We start from the raw sequence: 9,837 nt of genomic DNA on the forward strand, positions 1-9,837 counted from the left end.
TTTTTGGAGTGGGACTTTCAATGGGTAGCGAATTTGGTATGAGCTGGGGTTAGGCCATTGCTAATTTGCTATTGTTGTGTCGTGGTGATACAAAGAGAGAAACTTTGTTGATATTGTAAGTTAGAGCCTCATAAATGATTTGCTCTGATCTAGACCCAGGTGTCAGTAATGATGTTGGTCGGAGAAAGAGGCATATTTGGATTTGTCTGTTAACAATTTTTCACTTCATTGCAAACACTATCATAGGCTAATTGATCTTTTTTATTTTATGGGAAAATTGAGAAGTCATAACAATGGGAACTCAAGACATAGAAAATTGATGGGATAAAATATAAAATTCATGTTCTATTTTTTGAGGAAAGGAAGTGAATCCCGCTTCAGTCCAAATTGCCACTGTCCAGAAGTCCACCAAATGTTGAGGATGATGATCTCTAAGAACTCTCTTTTTGATAATAAGAGGTTTGGAAAATGAGAGAGCGAGCAAGAGATGTAACTTGAGGATGATGATCTTGGTCAGAGAAAGCGGCAACGAAGAGAAAAAAGGTAATAGAAAAAGCTTAATATGAGTTGAACGTTTTTTAACCCTTGGATTTTATGTGTGCTACATGTCAGTTATCTAAATTAAAATTGGAGAAAACGGGAGAGTATAAAACAGGAGGGGAGCTTGTCCCTAACTTGTTAACCAACCTGTTAAAACCACCTTCTCTAAAAATCCCAATGCTTCTTAATATGTCTTAAAACAATATTGCCAAAACCTGTTCTCAATTGAGCCCAACAAAGCTATGATCAAAGATCCCCTCAAACTTGCAACAAGTTATTTTCCTCAGAATTTCCACTAGATTCCTAGACATATTGGTAAAGATTTAAGATATTATTCTGCTATCCTGTTCCATGAGAAGTCAATATTTATTAAACCTATATCTAATAAAGCTGAAACATCCAAAATTATTTACCATAGTTTTCTCTTGCTCGACATTGTTACTGAAGAAAAATGGGGACTCAATCCTGCTTCTACAAAGCCTTTACCTGGCTGGACTATTCCTTATTCTTACCATGACTACATCCATGCCTTGTTCAAGTTCATGCTACACCAAGATGAAAATATGACTCATTCCTAGTTTGTTAATTTTGATAAAAATTTCAATTCTCACCTACCTCTCTGGTTCGCCCGTTGGTGGACACAATCTGGCCCTATTATTGATATTTTTCCGAGACCTCTGACTGGCTCCTTCAAGAATTTTACAAGTGTTTACAAAATAGATTTACGTGGTGCTAAGTTTCCTACAACACTTCATTTTGTTAAAAAATACAAGGTCCTTCGAATCTTGAACTAGTTGTATGTAAAGGAAAGGGACGTCCTTACTCGGCAATGGTTTGTTGCTGTTAACACCATTACTCATGATAAAGCTCAAGCTTACCCCCTTGTGCAAATAGCTGTGCCTCAGCCCACGACAACTACACCTACTACCACATCCATTGCCAAACCTGCTAAGCCTTCTGCCAAGACCAAAAAGAAGAAGTCTGCTTTTGATGGTCTCAACATATCTGCCATAATCACCCCACATCCATTGCCAAACCTACTAAACCTTCTGCCAAGACCAAAAAGAAGAAGTCTGCTTTTGATGGTCTCAACAAATCTACCATAATCACCCTGTTATAATAGCAGTGGAAGGATGAAGAAGAATCTGCAAATGCTAACTCAAAAGAAGAAGAAGATGGTCAAGAATCAGGGGCATCCTCAAAAACCTCTGCTGCTAATACTAATCCTTATTACCCCTACAATCAAGAATTATTTAGCAATGATGAAGCCTCCACACAAGAAATAGGAGAGAATTAACTTTGTCAGCACAAGTAGCCAAAACTACTAAAATAATTCTCCTGCTAAGACCTAGTACAGCTTCAAATTTCCTGCTAAAGTTACTAAAGCTGTTTTGATTCCTTGATAAAGGTATCGTTCTTGCTCTGGCTGTTCTCCATGAGGAATGATTCCCTCTAGACAGAACATATTGACAATCTTGCTGACTATAAAAAAGTCAATTTTACTGTTCACTATTCACTGTTTAAATAGTGTTTTATTTTGCCTATAAAAGGGGGGATGTCCCTTTCTTAAGGATCATAACAAAATTTTCCTAGTTTCAAATCCCATTTTGTTTGCAGACTGCTAGCTAAGCTTGTAACCCTTCCCTTTCCAATTTCAAGCCTTGTAACTACTATTATCCTGCAAGTGTTTTAATCTATTACTGAAACTATATTTTGTTAAAATCTCAACTGATTTTTATTCCAGGTAAAGCTGAGAGAAAATCCAATTGGATTTCAAATTGGAATTCAATTAAAGTCTAATTTTGCGCCACGTGTCCCATCTAATCTTTTTTCTTTCTTTTTTTTTCTTTTTTTTTTTTTAAATTGTGCCAAATGAGTTAATTTAGTGTAAAGAACAATGAGTTCAACATAAATAAACCATAAAAAACCTAATCATATATCTAACACTATATAGTCCAATACAAATAAACCATAAAAAGCATATAATCATATATCTAACTCTATATATAATATTGGAGGAAGAGAGAGTTTGAATGATTTTATATTTATGAGCCTTTTTTTTTTTTTTTTTGTATAACTAAAGACAATTCAAATTTATAAGTCTTTTATGTAATATACCATGACTATGTACTATCCATTACTAAGTAGGCAATATATATATATATATTTGCTTTTTTAAACCAAAGTTTAAAGAAAATTCAATTAGAATCAAAATTAAATTTTGCTTTTGTTAGCTTTTCATACAAATTAAATTGTTTATATTTTTGCTGTTATTTTTTCTTTGAACCAATGAGCATATTTTTTTACACTGTTTCTATTTAGATATTTTGTATGCGAAGATATTGAACATAATTAACTGTAAGTGAGTTGAATAATCTAATGTACCTATCCCAATTCAATTTAGGAGATACTATTTAATCAATTTATTATTTTATTTTGTGTTGTATGTAGTAGAATTTCACAGACAGTAATTGTAAATTGATATTGTATATATAGTGTTCAATAGTGATTTTCAAAATTATATACGTAATAGCAATGTAATAAGAAATTTAGAATAACCAATATCATGAAAATTGCAAAGAAAAGCTATTTTAGTACTTTTAAATGTCCTGGTCGAACTATGTCCTATATGTTTAATAACTCAAACTAACATAAATAGCACAATTACAATTCATCATTCTTATGCGTAAGCACGAATTACATACTTGTATATATTAAAAAAACATTGAAAAGAAGTAATTTTTTACACAAATTAGTGAAATTACTAATAAAAGTACCAAATTACAAATACATAAATAGAGTTCAAAATTCAAAATTTACAACTCCTAATTACTAAATTCTAAATTAAAAAACTTAAAGCGTACATAGGATCCGTTTGGATATAGCTTATTTTGCTAAAAACTAAAAATATTGTAGCAAAATAATTTTTAAATGTGTGAATAGTGTCGTGTGACCAATTTTTAATATTTTTTTTTAATAAAGTTGTTGTGGGTCCCGTGAACAGTGCACTTTGTCTCCTCAAAACTAAAATGCATGCATAAAATAAAAATAAAATAAAAAAAAAGTAAGGAAACGCACAGATGCAAACGTTGAATCCAAACATATTCATAATGTCGCAATAAACAAAACAAAGCAAATAACAATGTTTCAAACAACTCCATAAACATACTCAATCATCAAGACCAAAGTTTTGGTTATCTTAGTTGAGTTCCTCAAAGGACATTTTAACATTATAAACAACATTATCATCATTGTTAGCAGCCACATGGCCTACACCATCCATTAGATAATCATCAAAATCTCTTAATATTGTATTTGGAGGTTCATTCACTTCATTTTCATTGGCATCACCAAACTCAAATTCATCACCAATAGTATGAACTTCTTTATCATTGTCACCTAGCCTTTTTTTTTTTTTTTTTGAAAGTTTATATTTAAAGTTTTATCAATTTAGGCTAGGGCTATTGGGTAATCTGTTTATTACATTTTTTTTAAAATCAATTTGGAGCATTTGGGCTTCATTTGGTGGCCCAAAAAAAGAAAAAAATTTTGAATTTTCCTTTATATCATAGGATCTTTAGTATCGCTATGGGATCGAGATCCTATAAAATCCTAAGATTTGGATTGGGATCCCACATAGATTTGACATTAGTAAAAATCCTAGTGAGATTCAGGATGGTTTAAGGATGTTGGATTTTAGAATTGTAAAATCCTAAAATCTGGATCGGGATACTGATAACCATGTGACCAACCAAACTCATCTCCATTTCTAGACCCTAAAATCTCTCTCTCTCTCTCTCTCTCTCTCTCTCTCTCTCTCCACCACCAAGCAAACTAATAATTTTCATATCATTTCCCTCATCCTCAAGAAGTTGCAGATGAGTTTCGCACTTTTTTTTTTTCCTCTTCTTTTTGGATTGCTTTTACTTTTACTTTCAAAAGTTCTTGTTAAGTTGTGAGACACAGGAATTTCCTTAACCATTGGTTTTGTATTTTCAAAAGTATATTTTTTATGGTAATTCCTTAAAGGAATCAATCAACTGCAGCACTGTTCTACCAATCACAGCCTATACATGAAGACCCTCAATGAAAATTAGACGACATTACTTTTTCCATATGATTTAACTTCTTTGAATCTATTTGATTTACAAGGAAGAATCAAATTTGAAAAAGTAATATGATTGCAAACATTTTCCAAAGGGTAAAGAAATATCTATTTGGAGGTTGGAGATCCAAGACTTCTTGATTGGCAGTATAGTTGGTAGTTGATGTGGCATGAAAAATAATTTTTATTGTTTTGTTTAATATATTAGTTTTTTCCATTCAAATGATAATAACATAAACTAAATTGACAAGGCACTACAAATGTTAAAGACTAAATTGACACAATTAAAAAGGTTATGGCCAAATTAAAATCTAAGCATAAAAAAATAGGGACCAACTTTATAATTTATCCTCAATAATTTGTTTGAATCTTGAATGAAAATGTTAGATACTTCTGGGATAGGTTTGCCGCTTGTTTCATGTTGCCAATTACACTACTATAAAAACGTTGTGTTGGACCAAAAAAATTGTAGTACAACCCTAGTGGAAAAGGGCAGGGCCGGCCCAGTAATGCCTTGCAAAGGCCCATCTCGTTTTCCGGGTAGCCCAGCAAAATTTTGGTGCAATACACACATTAAAATAAGGCAAAAAGCTTCTTACATCAGGGGCCAGGGCCGTATTTTTTTTCATATCTACTGGATCCAGCAAAAAGGGAAGGGAAGGGAAGGAAGCGGCTTAATACCACAAAAAACCTAATTTGGATTTTGATGTTATGCAAGATCTCTTTTTTCTTTTTTGAAATGGGAATGTTATGCAAGATCTCAAATCTACACTAGAGATTTAACTAATTAAACTAATCAGAACCCACTAATTATATTTCTTATATAAAAGCATAAAAAAAACAAAAAACAAAAAAACAAATAAAGATGCCCCATATGTTTTTCTCTGCTATTCTATCAATGCCACATATTCATTTTCTTTTTCTTTCTGCTTCATAATGTCATCATATGCATTAAAAGAAGAAGAAAATCTTCTTTTATCTTTTCCTCTTTCTTTCTTTTCTTTTCCATTTTTATTTCACTTCCCTTGGTGCTAATGGAAAGGGATGGTTTGGCATGGTTGGCCGCTAGCCTCGATCTCCACATTAAACATTGAAGAGATGAAGAGACCCATGATTCGAACACTAATGTTTATGTGTTGAATCGATTCTAGTGGGATCGTACCATAGTCAAAGTTTGTTGAACTCGTGGATTTTCACGCATGATGTTCTTGACAATCATGACAATCATGGGTGACAAAGGCGAAAGCAATAAAATGTTCAAAGAAAATCTTAATTGGAGTTGGAAGTACGTTTCTTTTGCCCTTTCCCTTTCCCCTCCAACTTTAGTTGGATATCCTAACCATTTTGCTATGTTTCCATACCACGTGTAGTGGAAATTGTGTACATGGTCCCACGTTAAAAGGACTTTTTACACATATATATATATATATATAGGATTTTGTTAGGATAACATGGTCACATTAGTAAAGACTGCAACAAAAAACCTGATAAATTAAAAAACAAGCTTAATATGTTAAATATCAATGACAGTGATAAAGAAGATCTGATTCAAATTCTTAAATCATGATCTTCTAATCCATCTTCCTTGTTAGATAATGATATTCTCTCCTCAACTAATTCTAGCTATCTTTTTTTTTTTTTTTTGGTTAAACCACCTGGTATCCGAAACCACAGGAGCTCCGACTAAATCCGGATTCGAGCCGGGTAGGACCACAAGGGCGGCAAACCTCTCCCAACTGAGTTTTAACGCAGCTGCATACCCAAGGCTCGAACACGAGACCTTGGTTAAGCTAGGACAACCCCTTACCAGTTGACCAACGCGCCCGGTGGTGATTCTAGCTATCATTCTACTAATAAAACTTCTGATTCCCCTAATATTAAAATTGGTTGTAAAGACTCTTGTTGCAATACTATTAATGTTCTACCCAAAGGTCGCAAAACAATTAATGTTCTAACCAAAGAAGAAGAGCAAGAATATTTTTTAATAAACTTCATAAGCCAAATTGATAATCCTGAGCTTAAAGAAGAATATCTAAAAAAGCACAAGAAAACTTTGGTTAAAGAAGAAAATGATAAAAACAAGAAACCAAAGATAAGTCTTGATGAGACCTTAGAAAGGTTTAATAAAAAGAAGTCTAGAGAAATAAATGTTAATGACTTACAACATGAAATTACTATTATTAAGAAAGAAATCGCTGAACTAAAAGATGATTTAAAGAATGTTAAAAATGATAACTTTAGCTTAAAACAAGATATGTTACTTCTAAAAATTGATAAACAACTTGATAATGAACAAACTGATAGTGAGCCTGATGAGCAGAGAGGTGAAGACAGCCCCAATTAACAAGCTCCTCTTTCTGATAAGGCTCCTACAGATGGTAATTGGCTCGGTCTTATCAATGGACTGATTCCTCCAAAATGTTTTTCAAAAGTTAAAATTGTTGTTTGCTATGAATATGAATTCAATGTTATTGTTATGATTGATTCTGGTGCTGATATGAATTGCATTCAAGAATGAATAATTCCTTCTAAATATTATGAAAAAACCACAGACTATTTTTTGCTAATGGTACTCAAATGAAAATTAAATATGAATTAAATAATGTTCATATTTGCCATGACAATGTTTGTTTTAAAATTCCCTCTGTTCTTGTTAAAAACATGACTGACAAAGTGATTCTTGGTATTCCTTTCATAAATTCTTTATATCATTTTCTTACTGAACATAATGGTATCACTACTGACCCATTTGGGCAGAAAATGAAATTTAAATTTTCTTCCAAATTTGAAATCAATACTGATAATTCTTTAAATTTGATTCATGCTAAAACCAAACTCCTATATTTTTTAAAACAAGAAGTTAGGTATAAGAAAATTGCTAAACAGCTTTCAGATAAATTATTACAATCCAAAATTGATAATTTTCATAAAATATTGATTAATGATGTTTGTTCTAATATCCCTAATGCTTTTTGGCATACGAAAAAGCATATTATTAATTTGCCTTATGTGAAAGATTTTAACAAAAAAAACATTCCAACTATGGCTCGTCCCATCCAATTGAATGCTAAAACTATCAAATTTTGTAAAAAGGAAATTCATGATTTGCTTCCAAAGAAGTTGATTAGGAATATTAAGTCTCCCTGGTCTTGTGTTGCTTTCTATGTTCAAAAAAAATGCTAAAATTGAGAGAGGAGCTCCTCGCTTAGTTATTAACTACAAGCCTTTGAACAAGGTATTTGAATGGATTAGGTATCCTATCCCTAATAAGAATGACCTAGTACATAGGCTAAGTGATGCTGTCATATTTTCTAAATTCGATATGAAATCTGGGTTTTGGCAAGTCCAAATCAGTGAAAATGATAAGTACAAAACTGCTTTCACCTCTCCTTTTGGACATTATGAGTGGAATGTTATGCCTTTTGGTCTTAGAATGCCCCTGGTGAATTCCAAAACATTATAAATGATATTTTCAATACCTTTAGTCATTTCACCATTGTTTACATTGATGATGTTCTTGTCTACTCCAAATCCTTTGATAAACATTGGAAACATTTGTATTCGTTCCTTGATACCATCAAACGTAATGGTCTTGTTGTCTCTGCTAAGAAAATCAAACTATTTCAAACAAATGTCTATTTCCTTGGCTACGACATTTCTGAAGGACAAATTCGTCCCATTGACAGAGCCATCCAGTTTGCTGTTAAGTTTTTCGTTGTCATTATTGATAAAACACAACTACAAATATTCCTTGGGTCTCTAAACTACATTGTGGACTTCTATAAGGACTTGAGAAAATTATGTAAACCTCTATTTGATTGATTACAAAATAATCATCCTCCTTGGTTTGATATTCATACTTCTCTTGTCAAACAAATCAAGTCCCATGTTAAAACTTTGCCTTGTCTTAGTATTCCCACCATCAATGCTTTCAAAATTGTTGAAACTGATGCCTCTGACCTTGGTTATGGAGGTATCCTGAAACAACATGTTTCGCCAAACTCATCCAAACAAATTGTTCGTTTCCATTCAGAGTCTGGAATAATGCACAAACGAATTAAAGTACTATTAAAAAAGAAATTTTATCTGTAGTATTATGTATTTCCAAATTTCAAAGTGATTTGCTAAATCAAAAGTTTTTATTACGAATTGATTGCAAAAGTGCTAAATATGTTATAGAAAAGGATGTTAAAAATATTGCTTCAAAGCATATTTTTGCTCGAGGACAAGCTATTTTAAGTGTTTTTTATTTTGATATTGAATATATTAAAAGTTCTCAAAATATTATTCCTGATTTCCTTATCTATGAATTCTTGCAGTGCCACAATGGCAAGTAGAAGGTCGAAAGACAAACACCCTGCTACAAATACTTCTAAACAACCTGTTAAACAAGAACCTATTTCCCTTGTTGACATTGCTAACCGTTTGACCACCTTAGGTACTATCCCCAAACAAAACTACTCTACTGTGTTAGCATCCTTTTATGACCCATATGCTATGGTCCCTGTTAACCAATCTATTAAAACCACCTTCTCTAGAAATCTCAATGCTTCTTAATATGTCTTAAAACAATATTGCCAAAACTTGTTCTCAATTGAGCCCAACAAAGCTATGATTAAAGATCCCCTCAAACTTGCAACAAGTTATTTTCCTCAGAATTTCCACTAGATTCCTGGACATATTGGTAAAGATTTAAGATATTATTTTGCTATCCTGTTCCATGAGAAGTCAATATTTATTAAACCTATATCTAATAAAGCTGATACATCCAAAGTTATTTACCATAGTTTTCTCTTACTCGACATTGTTACTGAAGAAAAATGGGGACTCAATCTTACTTCTACAAAGCCTTTATTTGGCTGGACTATTCCTTATTCTTACCATGACTACATCCATGCCTAGTTCAAGTTCATGCTACACCAAGACGAAAATATGACTCATTCCTGGTTTGTTAATTTTGATAAAAATTTCAATTCTCACCTACCTCTTTGGTTCGCCCGTTGGTTGACACAATTTGGCCCTATTACTGATATTTTTCCTAGACCTCTGACTGGCTCCTTCAAGTATTTTACAAGTGTTTACAAAACAGATTTACATGGTGCTAAGTTTCCTACGACACTTCATTTTGTTAAAAAATACAAGGTCCTTTGAATCTTGAAATGGTTGTATGTAAAGGAAGGGGACGTCCTTAC

Source organism: Quercus suber, unplaced genomic scaffold (assembly GCF_002906115.3).
Source record: "Quercus suber isolate HL8 unplaced genomic scaffold, Cork oak 2.0 scaffold_577, whole genome shotgun sequence".
Classification (NCBI taxonomy): Eukaryota; Viridiplantae; Streptophyta; class Magnoliopsida; order Fagales; family Fagaceae; genus Quercus; species Quercus suber.